The sequence below is a fragment of the Eubalaena glacialis genome, chromosome 4 (assembly GCF_028564815.1).
Source record: "Eubalaena glacialis isolate mEubGla1 chromosome 4, mEubGla1.1.hap2.+ XY, whole genome shotgun sequence".
NCBI classification, from domain to species: Eukaryota; Metazoa; Chordata; class Mammalia; order Artiodactyla; family Balaenidae; genus Eubalaena; species Eubalaena glacialis.
The window spans coordinates 20,780,689-20,798,829 of record NC_083719.1 but is presented as its reverse complement, the minus strand read 5'-3'; positions in this window follow the sequence as shown (position 1 = coordinate 20,798,829).

Genomic DNA, 18,141 nt, shown 5'->3' with positions numbered 1-18,141 from the left:
ATAAAATTGGTAATTAGTAGCCAATGTAGTTTTTTGAGTAGGGAAATAAAATCATGAGGTTTAAGAAGGGTTATGCTGGACTTATAAGGAAATTTGTATATCCCTTGGTGTAAAGAAAAAAAAAAAAAACATGAAATAATATAAGACTTGAATAATTGGTGCAGACTGTTTCTTTAAGCAAGCAGCCACACCATTCGCCCTGAATCACGGGTCCCTTAATTCTGGGTTGTGACTTTGTGCTAAAGGGCAGACGGGTAAGTTTCCTCCTTAACTGTGAAATTCTTCACTTTTATTGTTTCTCACTTGCACTTAAAACCCTGTAAATGTTGTATTATTACACTATTATGTAACACAATAGCTGTTATCTCTCACTTTTCTATGCTGATCTATGCAAGGCACCTTCTGTCAAATAAGTCAAGACCTCTTGCCAGATGAGAGTGATTCATCAAAACTGCTGAGCTTTTTCAGAATCATCCTCACAATGTATTACTAAAGACCATTAGCAGCCTTTAATTTTTCAGGTTTGGTGCAGCATAACAACTTTATGTTTCACTGTTCCTCTTTGTAAAGAAATCAATGGTTTTAAAACTAAACTACTCATGACAAACATGTTAGATTCATTAGCATCTGCCCTGGTTGTCTGCATGGAGGTTATATTGCAAACCTGATTTGCATTTTTATCTGCAAGGAGCAAAAGGTTTTAATTGTCTAAATGTTTACTTAATTATTGCTCCCATTCTCTTCCACAGCCATTCACCTCAAGCCCTCCACAAGCAGAAAGCAAGACTAATTAGTAGCTAACTGATATTTTTTCAATAGTGCAATAGAATCTCTTTCAATACAAAGAAAGTCATTTCATTATACACTGCAGAGAACACAGTCATAATAGCAAATATGGGGGTATTTGTTAGGTTTTCAAAATGTTGTATTTTAAATAAGAAGCACCTGGTTGTCTCTGCTAGGTTTTACTTCTTAAATAGGAAGAGCTTATAACTACTGATTTATCTTTCACACTTTTACCAGGAGGTTATTGCACAATCATTGTAGATTCAAAATGAATATGAGGTCTCTCAAGAAACCCAGGGTCTATGAGAGAAACATACTCAGAAAAAATAATTTAAGTATATGGGATGATAGATTTGTACAGAGTATCATGGAATCACAGAAAAGGGCTGACTAATTCAGTCTAAACAGGTTAAGGATAGTTTTCTGGAGGAGATGACACATGAGCCAAAGAGAGTGCAGCAAATTAGCCATCAGCTTGAAGGGAGGATGGAGCACAAGGCATTCCACACGGAGAAGTAATCCCTAGCAAAAATGACACTGTGAGAAACATATTCCAAAGTTTTATTGCTGAATATAATTTATATTCATGAAATGTATTCAAATCTCACAGTAGTTTTTCAATATACCTTTAGTAAAAGGTATATGGAGGGACTTCCCTGGTGGTCCAGTGGTTAAGACTCCATGCTTCTGCTGCACGGGGCACGGGTTCGGGTTTGATCCTGACTAAGATCTCACATGCCACGTGGTGTGGCCAAAAAAAAAAGAAAATATATATATATATAAATATAAAATATGCATACATATATACCATGTATATATGTGGTATATTGAAAAATAAATTTTTCTAACTTCATATAAAAGACACGTGTGTTGAGTAAAATTAAAAAGAACATATTTTTCCTTTTAACAAACATAGCATATGAACTTTATTGTTGTGAATAATTTTCTGTGCTCCCTGAAGGTCAAATGACGTCTAACTCACTCACGTGTCCTGCCTGTCCATGGACTCAGGGGACTTTGACAAAACTGAGTAAACAGTGAAGAACTGCACTGATTCTTCAGATGGTGATATTGGAGAGTAGAGGCAAACAAACTTGGAGATTTACTGGCATTGCAGATCTTGACAGAGAGGAAAAATGATCAGAAATTATTATATTTGAGATATTTGACAATTGATAGCTGAAGGAGTTTGTTGAGGTGCATATTTATCCCAATGAAACTTAATGGTTTTTTCTCTTCAGTGATATACCACTTGTTTTCTAATTTTTTGAATAGTAAATAAAAGCATAACTAAAACTTAAAAATTCCTTGAAAGGTCCTAAGAAATATTGGAACTTACCAGTCAAAGATCATCAAGAACACTTCCAAATTCACGGCTAGGCCTATATGGATTTTGGTAGCAAAAGAATATGAGAACCTGGGCTGTCTTGGTAAGGGGAAGTTACTAGGGGCTTTTTATAGGAATTGGGATTGAGCTGGATGATTCTAAGTGAGGGTTAAGGAAACCAAAGATACTCCTGGCAGGAAGCAGGGATAATTAGGTTATTGGGTAGCTTGTTAGATTTTATCTAGAGTACAAGAGGAAGCTTGGCTAGTGTTGTCAGTTTAAAAAGAAACAGAAAATGAAGACTGCATAGTCTTCTTTTGAATTTTTAGTGTCTAAATATCAGTCTTATTTCAGAAATTGTCACAAAGTGGTTACAGAAAGACCTTGTTTGATCTTTTAGTATATTCTATGAGTGTTGTTTGTAATGGCCTAGCTGCCTGCTGCTGGTGGCCAAGGCTGGGTCGGCTCATATTTTATTCTATACATTATAAGATGCCTAATTCTATACATTTTCAGAATTGTGCTGATGAGAAGTTGGACTAGAATAAGTACCTCATGTGTTTGTGACTGCAGGATGTATTGTTTAATCATGTTCTGTGACAATGCCTACACAGTAGCATTTAAGTCTCTGGACAGAATGTATTGGCCAATTGCAATACAAGTAATTTCCAACTGCAAAGTAATTATGAGTCCTAATAATAAACCCTGAAAGCAGAGACATAGATTAACAAACACGGACCAGGAAAGCATATCTCAAAGAACAGCCAGGCCAGTTCTAGGGAGTAAAGTGGTCATTTTCATTAGACTATTCATTTATTGTTCTATCTGATCATAGTGTTTTGTTTATAGGTACAACAGGAAGTGTTTGCTATAGTACAAGTTCCTCTTGACTAGCCAAGGGAAAATCAAGGCCCAAGTGATTGTCTAAGGCAACACGGGCTTTTGGATATAAACTACTTGCTTGAGACTCCAGAACAGACTTGTGGCCATTTATGATTAAAACAGGTCAGAAACAGAATTCAGAACTCTTTTTTAGTTGCATTATTCCACAACTGGATTCAGCTCATACAGCATACATGAGGAGGGAGTAGATTATGATTCCTCCAGAGAGCTCACTTAAATAGCACACTTGCCTTATTTTGGAGTTCTCTGGGTATCCTTACTCCTATATATTGAGTATGACACGAACAATGGATATTTTGAGTAAAAGCAAAGCTATGCAAAGTTCTTTAATGATAGTCCCAGTGAAATTTGTATCCTTGACACTGGAAAGGTAAGTTGGAATTCCCTAGGTGAGAAACAAAATTAAGCTCTTTTTTTTTTTTAACTATTGTAAAACAGTAGCTCTCTGGTTAAGGAAAAACCTCAGTCCACCCTGAAAATAAGCTAACAAAGACCAGATCATATTTATAGTCCATTCCTAAGGGCAAATGGTTTGGTTAACAGTGTTTTTTGGAATGGTCATCGGCTAGGACATTCTGGGATTTTAAACTGGTGTTTTGATTGACAATCAACTTTAATTATGGCTACCTATGTAGCAACAAGTCATCTAAAACACATTTTAATTGGTTTGTCACATTTTCATGGGAGATCGTATAGAGGTTAGGAAGCCTCTTTCGTCAAAGCATTTAAAATGATCCAAAATGATGGAAGCCCACCCTAAAAGCATACCTACCATCTATATAAATATTTGTGTTTTTATCTTTTGTTAGCTAGAAAGCTTGCATAAGGATGAGCAATTTAGTCATTTGAGTTGATTTAACTTCTGAGAGATGTTTGTTCTTTAATGATGAATTTATGTCTATGATACTGTAGTGAGCTTTATACCTGTTTGGTATGAATCATTGACACACAACATTAAATCAGGGTTATTCAAAGGAGTTTTTATAAGGTATACACTAGGCATGAATATTTCCCTAATGGAGTCAGTGGGTTCAGGGTGTTACAGTGATGGATAGTGATATGAGAGGATAGTGACAATGAAGGCATTAGCAAATCTCCAAAGACTTTAATTTATCCTGTGAAGTGTATTGTGGATGTCAGTGATTGACAAGGGTATTACTCAATTATTTTGTTCATTTAAAAATGGATTTGCTGGCAGTTATTATATCAGTCCATGCATAAAACTTTAGTATGCTTCTTTTAACCTGAAAAGTATGCAGTCATTAAAACATACTCATATTAGTATGTTTTAATTATACATAATTAACCTAGAATGACTTCACTTCTCTTTTAGCATATTCATTTTATATCCTAGATTTCGTAAACAAAGAAGCTCTCACAGTAAATGAGGAGTAACATCTAAAGGATGTCAAACAAACCAAACTATCCCCATTATATTTTTAAGGTGAAGAAGAATATCTTTGCTTTACCTGTGGCCATAAAATCTTAACAGTTTTATTTATCCTAACATCTAAACAGTTTTATTAATCTGAATTTCAAGCCTGAATCTGGAAAAGGCAAAATAAAAGAGAATTTTCAGAAAGGATAAGATATGAACAGAAATAATAAATATTTATATGTAAGAAATAGTTACAGGCAATATTTTAACCTTAGAAATAAACATCAATGATTACTAGAAACCTTTAATATTTCTTTTCCAATAATTAGAGACTTAGAAAAAAAAAGACATAATTAAATTATGGCCAAAAGTCACAAAGAAAGCAAAATTATGATTCCATCATTTTATGAAATATTGCCTTTTATTATGTTTGTTTTTTTAATCCAGTTTAAGGTATCTTCACATATATCTTATACATATGAATATAAACAATATGTTGTATTTGGTGTATAAATTATTGTCATGTAGATAATGCAATATAAAATACTGTAATGTAAACTATTATAAGTATGCAAATAGATTACAGATCATAGCTTAGCTTTAAAATAAAGCTACTGTTATCAGGATATTAAATAAAACAATATAAATATATAATATTAAATATGACATCTTAATGAACTACAAAATTCTCTTGAAAACTATATAAAATATACTTGTCATTATGAACATATTTTTATATTTTTTTAATGATTGTACCCCATACTGCCTCAATCATCTACATTAATTAACACCTTTAAAGAAAGTATCCAAAATTGATTTCCTCCAGACACAGAGAAAACAAGAAGACAGAAAACTAAGAACTATCTAGTTGTTTTTCTCTAAGAACACTTGTCATATAACTTTTACAAACTCCGAGATGGTAAAGCAAATACATATAAAACACCATCCAAAGGACTTAGCACATTCTCTTAATTTTTAGCTATTCTATAATTCTATAAATATGAGACTGAGTAATGAAAACTACACCTAGTGACCAATGTCACTAGAAATTGTCCAAGTAGATGAAAGATTGAAGAAAACTGAGTGATTCTAAGTGATTTGAAAGAAGAATAAAAGGAAAAAAGTGTGGAAGAGCAAACAATGAAAAGAAAGCTTTGCAGCTCTTGTCGCAGCAATGATGAGTCCAAGAAAGGAGATGTGCTAGATATTTAGGTGAGAAGTCACCATATAATTTATGTAAAACACACACCTTTAAATTTGGTCTTTGCTATATTTTTTAAATCTAGAAATTGCATTTTTTAAAGTTTTTAATTTATTATTAATTAATTAATTTATTTATTTTGGCTGCATTGGGTTTTTGTTGCTACATGCAGGCTTTCTCTATTTGCAGCGAGTGGGGGCTATTTTTCATTGTCATGCGTGGGCTTCTCTTGCGGAGCACAGGCTCTAGGCACGTGGGCTTCAGGAGTTGCAGCACGCGGGCTCAGTGGTTGCGGCACACGGGCCCTAGAGTGCACGGGCTTCAGTAGTTGTGGCACGTGGGCTTAGTAGTTGTGGCTCGCGGGCTCTAGAGCACAGGCTCAGTAGTTGTGACACACGGGCTCTGCGTCATGTGGGATCTTCCCAGACCAGGGATTGAACCCGTGCCCCTGCATTGGCAGGCAGATTCTTAACCACTGCGACACCAGGGAAGTCCCTAGAAATTGCATTTTCTACCCTTGTTGAAAGAAAAAAAATTACCTAATATCTGGGGGGGAAAAAGCTGAATTTATTGCTTGCTGATTAAGAAGGAGCTCTATTATATGGTGCTACATTGCTAACAAATCAACCTGCTGGTAAGGTTTGGAATGGCATGGAATCACGGATTGGTGCTCTTTCAGAAGTAGGTGCATTTAGAGATGTTGAGCTTTAGCTAAAGAAGAATGTTTACTGGAGTTTGGATATTGCTGATTGGCTTTCAGATGCATCATTACTAGAGTGAGGCTATGGCTTACTGCATCAAGTCCTGAAGGACAGGGATATCGCTATTTCACTGACTTTCAGAATCTGGTTACTAATGAAGGTTGATTTGATTTATAGATGATATCAACTGAATTGTGTCTGACCCCTCCTCCAGCAAATTCATATGTTGAAGCCTTAATTCTCAAAGTGATTGTATTTGGAGATCGGGCCTTTAAGGAGGTAATTAAGGTTAAATGATATCATGAAGATTGGGACCTAATCCAATGAGAACGTTGTCCTTATAAGAAGAGAAAGAGACACCAGGAGTGTGCACGCACAAAGAAAAGACAATGTGAGGATGCACTGGGAAGGTGGTCATCTGCAAGTCAATGAGAGAGGTCTCACCATAAACTACCCCTGCTGGTGTCTTGATCTTGGATTTTCAGCCTGCAGAGCAGTGAGAAAATTTATTTCTATTATTTAAGCCACCCAGTCTGTAGTATTATTCTGTTATAGCAGCTGTAGCTGACTAACATAACCAGGTAGGGCTTTAAACTTGTTTTTATGGTTATTAATTACTATGTGCAAATAATACTCAGCATTTTCTAAAAGAATAGGATTGAAACTGAGCAGGTCACTGTGGGGCCTTCCCAGGGACAGACCCCCTTTTTCCCTACCTCTTCTTTGTGTAAAAGCTTTAGCCTCCTAGGCCTTCCCTGAGTTCCAAAGAGCAAATTTAATCAGAGAAGTGAGAAAATACAGAAACAAAGGAATACAGTCAAGCAAGACAAAATAATAATTGTTTAGCCATAAAACAAAGTCAAGGACCTTTAGTTCCTCCTTAAGGTCTATAGATAATATCCTAAGCCATATCCTTGAGTTGTTTTGCAGATATAAAACCCTCACCAGGTGGAAGAAGTTAACCACATGCTGACTACCAGCACATAGACCCTGGACTAGTTGGAACCAGAAGGTTGATGACTGAGATTCTGGGAACATCACCTCACCTCAACCTCTCTGGTTGGTTACCTCACCATCAACCAACCAGAGAACTGTGCATGAGCTGATCACACACCCTGTGATGCTCTCCCTTACACAGTCTTTAAAAACCCTTTCCTGAAAGACATGAGGGAGTTCAGGTCTTTTGAGCATGAGCTGCTCATTCTCCTTGCTTGGCCCCATGTTGGGTGTCTTGCAGTAAATGCTGTACTTTCCTTCACCATAACTCAGTGTCAGTAGATTGGCTTTACTTTGAAGGTGAGAAGAGCCAAGTTTGGTTTAGCAACAGTATTTATTTATTTTTCCTTCTCAGTCCTTCCTGTAGGAAAGGTCATCATCAGTTGTCCAGATTTTCAACTGTGTGTTGATTCTTCATGAAGACTAGATTGTGGAGGTCCTATATGTATTTTGAAGGTTGATCAATATTATTTCATTTTATTTTAATTTTTGAATCATTTGTTGAATTCTCTGCTGCCTAGAGACATTTAAAATTCTGGACAACAGATAATGGGAGGCAAATAAAAATAAGGGAAAGCATTCTAGGAAGGGACAGAATACACTCTGCAGCCATGACCTACTATTGTCCAGACCTAACCAAGAAAACAACTTTTAATGATTCTAAATCTACCTTAGATAGGCAAGCTACCTTTCTTTTAGATTATAATGTCATTATGAAACAGGTTGTTAGCAGCAATGTATCCTCCCTCTTGGTAAGCCAAAAACAAAACAAAACAAAACCCCCAAGCTTTTTTAATATTCTGCAGCTAATTGCCTAAAATTTAAATCAGTTTGTGGTACACTAAAGGCATTTGATATAAGAATTCAAATGTAAACTAATATTGAGAAAAGTCATAATCAAAAGGATAAAGAAAACAAAACATGCAAAGGAGAGTGAGAAAATCAGTGGTCCCAGGTTTCTAGAATTTCCTTATAATGTCCTTGGGCAGATGCAGTTTACTTTATGCAATGGGCTACTTGTTTTGAAGAACTTATGTCTGCCTTCAGCTTCTCACATTAAACAAGAAGTGACAAGACTATATCATTCAAAATCACACAAACTTAAAAAAGATTAATATAAAACTAATATAAAACAAAAATGTCAGTTTAGTGATTTGAAATGACTTATGCATCTCAAATGCTGAATTTTGCCAGTCATTGTTTCAAAGCACTGTGTATGTCAGGAGATTAAACTATAAATTAGGTTATTAGCCAGTAGGCCTAGAATGAGATCTTTCAAGGGATTTTTTTTTGCCATGAAAATATCGAAGGGGAATAAATAATACTATTCTACATTAACCATATTTTCTCTAGACAGACAAATTTTTTTCTCAAATACAGAACACTGTGTAGTGCTAAAACCATACTCATAAATCCTAAAATATTGACCCTATTTTTTTTTTTTTAGGCTCAATGAACTCTACATGTCTTCTGTTAGGAAATAAAGTGATGTTTCTATTTATATTATGATAAATTATAGATTAAGTTAAAAATTAAATAATAAATTATCAAGCACCCATCATGTGATAAAAGCTGAAGTTGAAGGACATAATTTCTGCTTCAATTAGTTTGTAGGCAAGTGGGAAATATGATATTTCATCTGCCATATAGAAATAGGAAAGAAGCAAAATGAGGAACATTTCATTAAGCTGGAGGTAGTCTTTAGTCCCCAATTTTAGGGCCTGTCAAGTTACTAAAAACATCTACTCATTTATTTATTTTGAATTCATTTGATTGCCTATGATATCCCACAGATTCCTAGTATAATTTCTGAAATCTAAGCTAAAGCATATTGATTTATAAGATAGAAATGTCTTATCAAAACACCAGAAACACTATGTTAAGCAGCAAGGTATAAGCATGAAAAATAAGTTTTGCTTCTGATTTCATGATATATCTGACAGCATGGATCAGTCAACTAAAGATGGATCAAAATTAAAAATTCCTTAGCATGATTTTTCTGCAAATAAAAAAATGGAGAAATAATAAATAATAATTTTGAAAGATATAAAGACAATGATGAATAAATGCATGAAAAAATTTGGGCGACTTGAACATTTAAGAAATGCATGTTGAATTATGAACACCATTTAAAATTAGATATTAAGAATAATTTTGCCAGTTCTGGCTATCATTATTTCTTCCTTCTGATCTGTGCTGCACCTTCCTTTTTGTTCTTTGTGTCCACTAATGCTAACCTGTATGGTCTATATTAAAGTGTACCTTTGCCCTTTGTCTTCTAGGTATTTGGCCAGCTCACGGCATTGCTAGTTTTCTAGAAAGAGAAGATAGTGATGTTTAGGTTATTTATTTCCTCCAGCTCTCTTCACGCAGACCTAGATTTTCATTTGGTCATTTTAGATACATAGTTTAACCAGCAGTCAGATACGTGGGCCCTCTATTGGCTAGGGTAAATTACCAGGCACACTGGGGTGCTGCCATACAAGCAGAACAATGATGAATATGTTCAGAACCCAGGGAACTGACTGGAATGTCTTTTATGACTCTTGTCAAATTTGGGTCAATGGTATACTGCAATAATCCAATAAGTACTAGAGACATGATTACCAAGAACTCAGGTTCCACAAAAGTGAAGTTTCACCTAGGTAAGCAAAGAATCCCATCAGTCAAGCTGCCAGCCCAATGTATAGGAAACATTACTTAGGCTTTAGGAACAGCTACAGAAGCAGGGAGTGAAGCAGCAATGTTGTATTTGCTTATTCTTCCTTTGTTATACACTATCTTGTGTGAAGAACATTAGCAACTCACCTCTTAGGCTGCATATATAACTATGATCGAATTGTCACCAACTCTTGACGATAGAGAGGCTGAAGAGATTTGTGTGCCTTTTAGAAAGGCACAGAAAGAACAAAAATATACACCGAGGGGGCAAACTGGGTGCATTGTGCCCACTCTGTCTGTTTTCTCCACAAAGCCATGCTCTGACCTTGTTTTCTGTGCCCTAAGGGACTGGGCTATGTGGACAAAATCAAAATTCGCTCTTTCTGCTTTCTGGCTTCCTGTCAAGCAGTGGCTCAGCACAGTCTAATCTGTCTCAGATTGAGGTAATTCCTCCCTCACTTTACCTTTCAGGACTAAGGTGGTAGTGGAGCCCATTTATTACCTCTCCCAGTATTCTACCCCTTGTAGTTTCCTTACACATGGTCCACACCCTTACAAATAGTCTTTTCAATTCACTCTCAGCAAATTATGAGAATATAAGCTTTCCATTTCTTTCCTACTCTGTTTGATAGCTACCCAATATTTTCAAGAGTGCTGAGTTGGTAATATTAGAAGTATTGTTTTAGCTATAAATTACCACAAAGTTTTCAGAAGGCAGTTTGATCATATGTACTAAAACTCTTGAAAAGATTATTAGTTAAGGTAGGCTAAACTGTGGTATAAATGGTACTTCAAATTTAGCAGCTTAAAGAATAAGAAGTTTGCTTATCAAGTAACAGTCCCGAGCAGGTGTGCAGGCTTGCCGGACACTTTTCTGCCACATAGACATTAAGAAGCTAAGGCCATAGTAGATGTTATATTTAACAAATATTTCCAAGGTCACCTTTGTTGTCACCATGCTAGTCAATACTGAGTCACCACGCTGTACACCTGAAACTAATACAATAGTTTAAACCACCTATACTTCAATTTAATAAAAAAGAAAAAAGAATGCAAAAAAACATGGAAGATCATGCCGGGAGATTTTATTAGGAAGATCTGGAAGTGATGTCCATTGATTCAGCTAACCTTTGACTGGAGAAAAATTAACCACATAGCCATCCCTAGTTGTAAAGGACAATGGGAAAAATAATTTAGTGTTGTCCTCAATAAATGGGAGAACATATATCGGTTGATGGAAAGCAGTGTTCTCCAACTCAAGAAAGTTTCTTAAAAAAATTTTGTCACATAAATACACATGTACAGGTTATATATCATATTGTAATTTTTATTATAGGAAATTGGAGGCAAAATAGTGGCTCTAATATCAATGATTAGTTAATTGATTATAGCTCCTGCATTCATGAATTATTATAAAGTCATTTGGAATTACAATTTAGAATGTTTAAAAATATGGCTTGCTGCTATATATTTATGTATTATTCTAATTTTAAAATATTCAGTATGTATATTTTTTAAAGGTGGCAAAGAAGTAGGAAATATATGACCTGTGGTGATCTCTATGTGTGGGTTTTTGTATTTCTTTAAATGCTTTTGTATTTCTAAATGGTTCTATAATGATTATGTGTAATATTTATAATCAAAATAAAAAGTGCAAAATTATTTATAATAGTTATATAAGCATGTCATTGAACTACTTCGAATACAAATAGGTAGCAAATTATTTTTACAATGAAAAAATATATTTTCCACATTCTACTTGTGGAAAAAGGAAACAGATTTTTCTCCCACATGTGAGAAAAAAATCACCTTGGGAAAGAGGCAAAACATGCGACACTTTAGTGCAAACCGAGACTTTTTCAGAATCATGTCAGGTTCTGAAAACAGAAGTTTATAATAGAAACTGTTTAGTAACATTAATCACAGCATTTGGTACAGTCTTGCCCATAATGTCTAAACATTTATTTAAAGCTCTTGTTAGGGGTACAAAAGTACCTACATATAGAGTGTTTATTGAATTTGTATTAAAATACGAAAATATTTTGGGTTTTTTAATGTCCAATTATTAAGGAATTTTAATGGTATTATATGTCAATAGTTATATTAAAACTAGATCTCAAATAAAACATATTCAACTTGATAAAAATATGAAGGAATCTTAAAAGTTGTGAAAATTCAATTTCCATTGAAAAATTCATTTTCTTTTCTTTTTTTTTAATGTGGCCTACATCCCTCTCAAACTCTAAGGAATTAAAATTTTCTAAGCAGGGACAAAACTCCAAAGTTCAGTTTTCTCCCTTTAGACTCATACTAGAACTTCTTAAATAACCAATGTAAGTGATTTTGGTTTCTCTTCAATTTTGAGAAATATTCAAGTTCAAAATCAGAAGAACTAATTAAATGTGTATGTCTATGTATATGTTTGTATAGGTATATACTTGTATATATATATGCATATGTTAACATATATTACACATGGGTATGAAAAGTAGTGAGGTCTGTCGCTAGTAACTGAACTTGTCAAACCACTCTGATTGCCAGAGTGGTGATATTGCCTGATATATTAAGCATAACGTTATTTCTTTCTCAGTTAGCTACTGACACATGGCTCTATCACTCTAGAATACCTCATCGTAAATGATATTAGGAAACTCATTTAAATAACATTATCTCCCAAATTCATCTTCAGCACTAAGACGAAAGACTATATAACACTTTTTTCCCCATAAGTACATTACTATGTATCACAAGTATATAAGGATTTTGCTATAATACTTTTTTCATATCTAACAGTTTAAAAATAACCCATTCATTGGATTATTATTGAGAGATTGGGCTTGACATATATACACTACTACGTGTAAAACAGATAGCTAGTGGAAGCCTGCTGTATAGCACAGGGAGCTCAGCTCAGTGCTCGGTGACGACCTAGATGGGTGGGATGTGCGGGAGCATGGGAGGGGGGTCCAATAGGGAGGAGATATGGGGATATATGTATACATATAGCTGATTCACTTTGTTGTACAGCAGAAACTAACACAGCATTGTAAAGCAACTATGCCCCAATAAAATATAAAATAAAATAAAATAAAATAAAATAAAAATAAAAATCATTCATACTATGTAATAACAGTCCATATTCATTTTCCCCAGAGTACCAAAGATATATGTGTGCAATTTTTTTGTTGCTGTTTGAATCAAGATCTAAATATGGTCCATTTTATAATTTATTACAGCATCTTCCTCAGTTTATCTTTTCATGCCAATTATTTATTTACTCATTATTTAACTATGGTCACTTGTACTTAGAATTTCCCACTTTCTAGATTTAGATTATTTCATCCTCATTGTGTCATTTAACATATTCTTCTATTTCCTAGATTTTCTGGTAATGGGAAGTTAGATTTTGAGATGATAAATTCTGGTGAGGTCATTTTGAGTTATTCAGACAAGGCAAGAATGGGGTATTGCATTCATTACCTTACAGGAGTTGGAAACGTTGAATATTCTTTGAAAATTTTCAAATGCAATATGGATTGGTGGGAAGAGACACTAAACATATTTATTTTTGATTTTTTTAACCAAGGATGCAGTACTTGACTGCACAGAGCACAAGTAAATGAATATAAATGAGTGTGGCTTTCCTTGTCTTCCTCTTTCTCTCTGGGGACACTCTACATGCAGATTATGTCTTGTTAGAATTGAAAACACAGCCACATTATTGTCTTTCAATAATCTTTTTGTATTCCAAGTTGTAGCATCTTCCTAAAAGATTACTAAGCTCTGCACTTCTCTTAAAATAAGTACTTATAAATATTGTTGTTCTCTGGTAACTAAAGCAACACAGCCTCAGCTAGGCTATGTCCTCACAGCAGGGGCAGCAGGATCTCTTCCCAGGTGGCCCTAAATAATGTCTCCCTTTCCAGGTTCCCAGATAGCCCATTTCTACACAGATGTTTTTCAGAGGCATGGAGAAAGTGATAATATTTGGCAAGTCCAGACTGAATGTAGCTGCACATGTTTTTAATTTAAGCCTGTTGTATAGTATTTTAAAGAACTAAATGAGACTATGATGGATTAGCAATTCATTTACATAATACATTAAGATGATTTTTTTTTTTCTGATTGATAGAGACAGCAGATCAATTCAACCTTGTACCTGAAGAATAAAATGCCAAGATAATAGGCCTGACAGAAATGAACCAGTGATTTTAGCTTTGCATACAATACTGTTTAGAACCTCTGTTTCCTGTCTGTACAAACACATTCATTAGGTGACAATTGAACATTCTATTAATCTCACTAAAACTTTTGATTGAAACTTGATTTTCATTAAACTCTGATAATAGTTTCATGAATAAAATGTGATAGCTATTAATATTTTAGTATATGGCTTAAATCCAAATATAAAAAAGACTAGTCACCAAATAGTCAATACATGTTGCATGGAGTCATAGAGATGCCAATTGCACGTAAGATTCTTGTTGAATTAGATGACTTTTATGCATTTTTCTGGTTTCACATATTCCCCCTTCACGAAAATCGTATGTATACTGGCCTCCCCTCAGAACTATCTGAGATGCTGTCTCCTGGGATATAGTCCTCATTTGGCCCCAAATAAACTTAACTCACAACTCTCACATAGTGCAATTCTTTTCAGTTGACAATCACATATTTATTGATGATTTGGCCTATCAATTTAATTATATATATTTGGTTGGGGAAGATAAGGATGATTTTTTTTAAAAAGTAACTTGGATGTGAATGACTGTATCATTATTTGGTAAGATTGAAAGGGGATATATTCCTCTATTTTCACCTTGTAAAGAATAACTGTTTATACATCTGGTCAGTTTGTTTCTTGAGCCTATTTAGCATCTTTGTCTCCATTTCCTCATTTGGCTATAAAAGCAATTCTGTATTTTTTGAGAAAATATCCCAGCCCCATTCTCACTGTAATTGGGTGGTGTTGACCTCCCTAATTTCCCACAAATTTAGGAGTGAATATATTACCCCAGCCTGGTCCATTAGAGTGCCAAAACTCTGTGAAAAATGATTGGAAAAAGAAAGACATGGCAAAAACAAATCCTGTTTTGTTTCCTTCTTTCCTGGCATACAGGAAAACACATTTTCTAGCCTCCCCTTCGTTCAGGTGGGTCCATGTGATTGAATTCTTGGCAAGCCAGTTCAGAGTGCTTTCCCTATTTTTCCTCTCTCGTCCCCTGCTGTGGAAACATTTAAGGCATGATTTAAAGATGGCAAGACTACAAGATGAAAGAGAGCCCCTTGACCTGCATCAGTCATGGCTTGAGCAACAAATAGCACTTTCTTGTGTTAAACTACCGTGAATAGCTGTGTATTTATGACTACAGCAAGCCTTACCTAGTCTGACCAGCAGAGATGGGTATGCAACCCTAGGTCAATAAGACAGTCTAGAATTGTTGTTAAAGCTATTGTAAATATAACCATCTGTTTCTACTGATATTGCCAGAATAGTAGAATGTAGGCTTAGTCATGCTGGAGGTCAACTTGTATGGTGGGAAGAGCCAGCTGATTTTATTTGACCTTCTGAATATTCATCTGTAGCCATATTGGAACATTTCAGTTACTTAAGCAAATAAATTCCTTTTTTTTTTTTTCTTAAGCCAATATGTTTTCTGTCATTTACATTTTTAAGAGCTAAGATTGATAATAGCCACAGAATTTTCAATGTTTTCTACAAACTTGCTATACGCATATTTTGACCTTTGAACACAGACCCCCATTTGATTGATTTACTCTGTGAATACAGAAATGATAATGAATAGTAGGGCTTCTTTTTTAAATCTCACCAGAGAGTATGATTCTGATCCTGAAATAATTTTGTGTTTTGCTTCTTGGTGCAGCTTAATTGAAATTAACCTCTGGATAGCTTCTGTTCATCATCATATTTTGTGTTAAACTGTACAAACACACACATTTACACTTATATTATCACTTTTAAAAGTATGATTTAGAAACAGTAGTTAAATCCTGATGCCCTAGACAATCATAATACCCATGGCTTGTGTTGAGCACATCTTTGTTTTTTGAATCATATTTTTAGCTATGAAAATATCGTAATCCCATCACATACCTGCTGAGCTCTAGAAAACCTCTGCTGTTTAAAAATCAATTTTACAAACTTAATTTTTCTTGTTTTCCCAATTTTATTAGGCTAAATCTTATAAGCTCCAGGTTAAAATTAAACTACAAAACTTCCTGAATCTTATTCTTATTGATTTTTGCAGACACAGCTTTAAAAATGGCTGTTATAAAAACACTACAGGAGAATTTTGTCCTGTATATGGAAACTCTAAGAGATGATTTATATTTAGGATTATCTATGTGAATGTGAATCATAGATGTCTTATTTTAATTTAGTGGGCTGTATTTAAGACTTAATTTTTTGTGTGTTAAATCACAAATCAGTTGGTCCCAATATTATGGCATATTTCCTCTATTATTATTATTATGGGTCCCCAACATTGGTTTACATACTGAGATGTAAAACACTATTCTACAGAATATTAAAATATGAAATAAAAATAATATTCTCTAGAGAAGCACATAATTTAAGGAGAACATTAAAAAATATAGGCTGATTTTCTGCAACTATAATCTTATTATCGACTAAGAGTTTTAGCTTTGTTTTTTGAATCATGAGTTTTCCAGACCTCTCATAACAACGTTTCTATATTCATTCATTTATTGATTGATTTAATAATTATATACAGCTACTGGATTTACTGTAAACTATTGATCTCACTCATAAAAGGTTGACTGCAGACTGAACTCAACACTTCTGGAATATTTCACTAATGTATGTTAAGAGGAGGATTGTTACATTTCATCCTCATGTCTGAATAGTATCAGTTAAATAAGTGTAATTAGCTATTTCAGGAAGTAGAGTCACAAAACAAATGAACTAAAATTTATGGGCTAACCTAAACTGAAAATGTTGTCTATATTAATTTTAGAAACAATTTGCAGTCTAAATAAAATACAAGACTTTTCTACCACATGAGTAGCCAGAGCATGATTTAAAGTGCCCAAGGGTCTTGAATAATACAGGGGAGATGTTTTGTGATCAAGAAGGCCTAATGTTTCCCTCAGTTTGACTAAATTTTAGACTGGCTTCTTCCTGACTTCAGACCCTGACCTCTGTTTTCTTAGAGGATTTACTCTAGAAAACTTCTAAACTCTTTCTCTGCCCCTTTGAGATGTAAATCTGCTAAAAAGTCTTTTACAACCCAAGAATGTCTTTCTAAAGAACCTGGGAGCCATCCTTTTGAAATGTAAACATCAAGGAAAATAACACCTTTATGTCTGTCTTTGTAAGAAAGTAGAAGACTAACTGTGATGGGCACCAATTAGCAAACACAAATGGCCTTAATCAAAGAGAAGAAACTCAGGAATAACTGAATGGACCTGAGATATCCCATAGATCAATCTTGCCCCTAAAGCCCTCTGGTACTTTTCTACTAGCTTACCCCAGTGCTGAAAAACCCTCCACTCTTCAGAGTTAAGTTCAGAGTGAATTCTATCCCCTCTCCCCTATTGCAATAGCCTTGATTAAAGTCTTCGTTGACGATTTAACTTTGTTCAAGGCAGTTTTTGCTTTGACAGTGGGTTTCAACATTTTAAACTTAATTTAGAGAAATAGAAAGAATGTGACTAATTATGCTCCAGGCATGGTAGACTTGTTTGTCCAGGTTACACATGACAGTTATCTGTGTACTAATGGATCTTAACCATTGGACAAGTGTTTTGCCGAAAGCCTGCTTTCGGTTTCAAGTTTCGTTGGATTCGCTGGCAAAATAACCACTCGTCTCACACAACTGAACAGATTTAATTAATTTCTAAATATAAGATTATTTATCTTAATTTCAATATACAGTCATTGGAAGGGGATGAATAAAAGTATTAGAGAGACATAACAGAGTACACATCACCAGATTGGGCCAACACCTTCATCCAGATTCAAACAGCAGCTGGGATGTCCTGAGTAACAGCAATCAGGAGTCCCAGTTGGGAAGGGTCCTAGGCGGTGCGTCCATCCCACGGGTGAGACTTCCAATTGTAGTTCTGGGGGCTCCCGTTTATAACCCCAGGCCGAATACTGGTATCATCAGTTTGCCCGCAAAAATGCAGCTCTGGTCCAATTGTA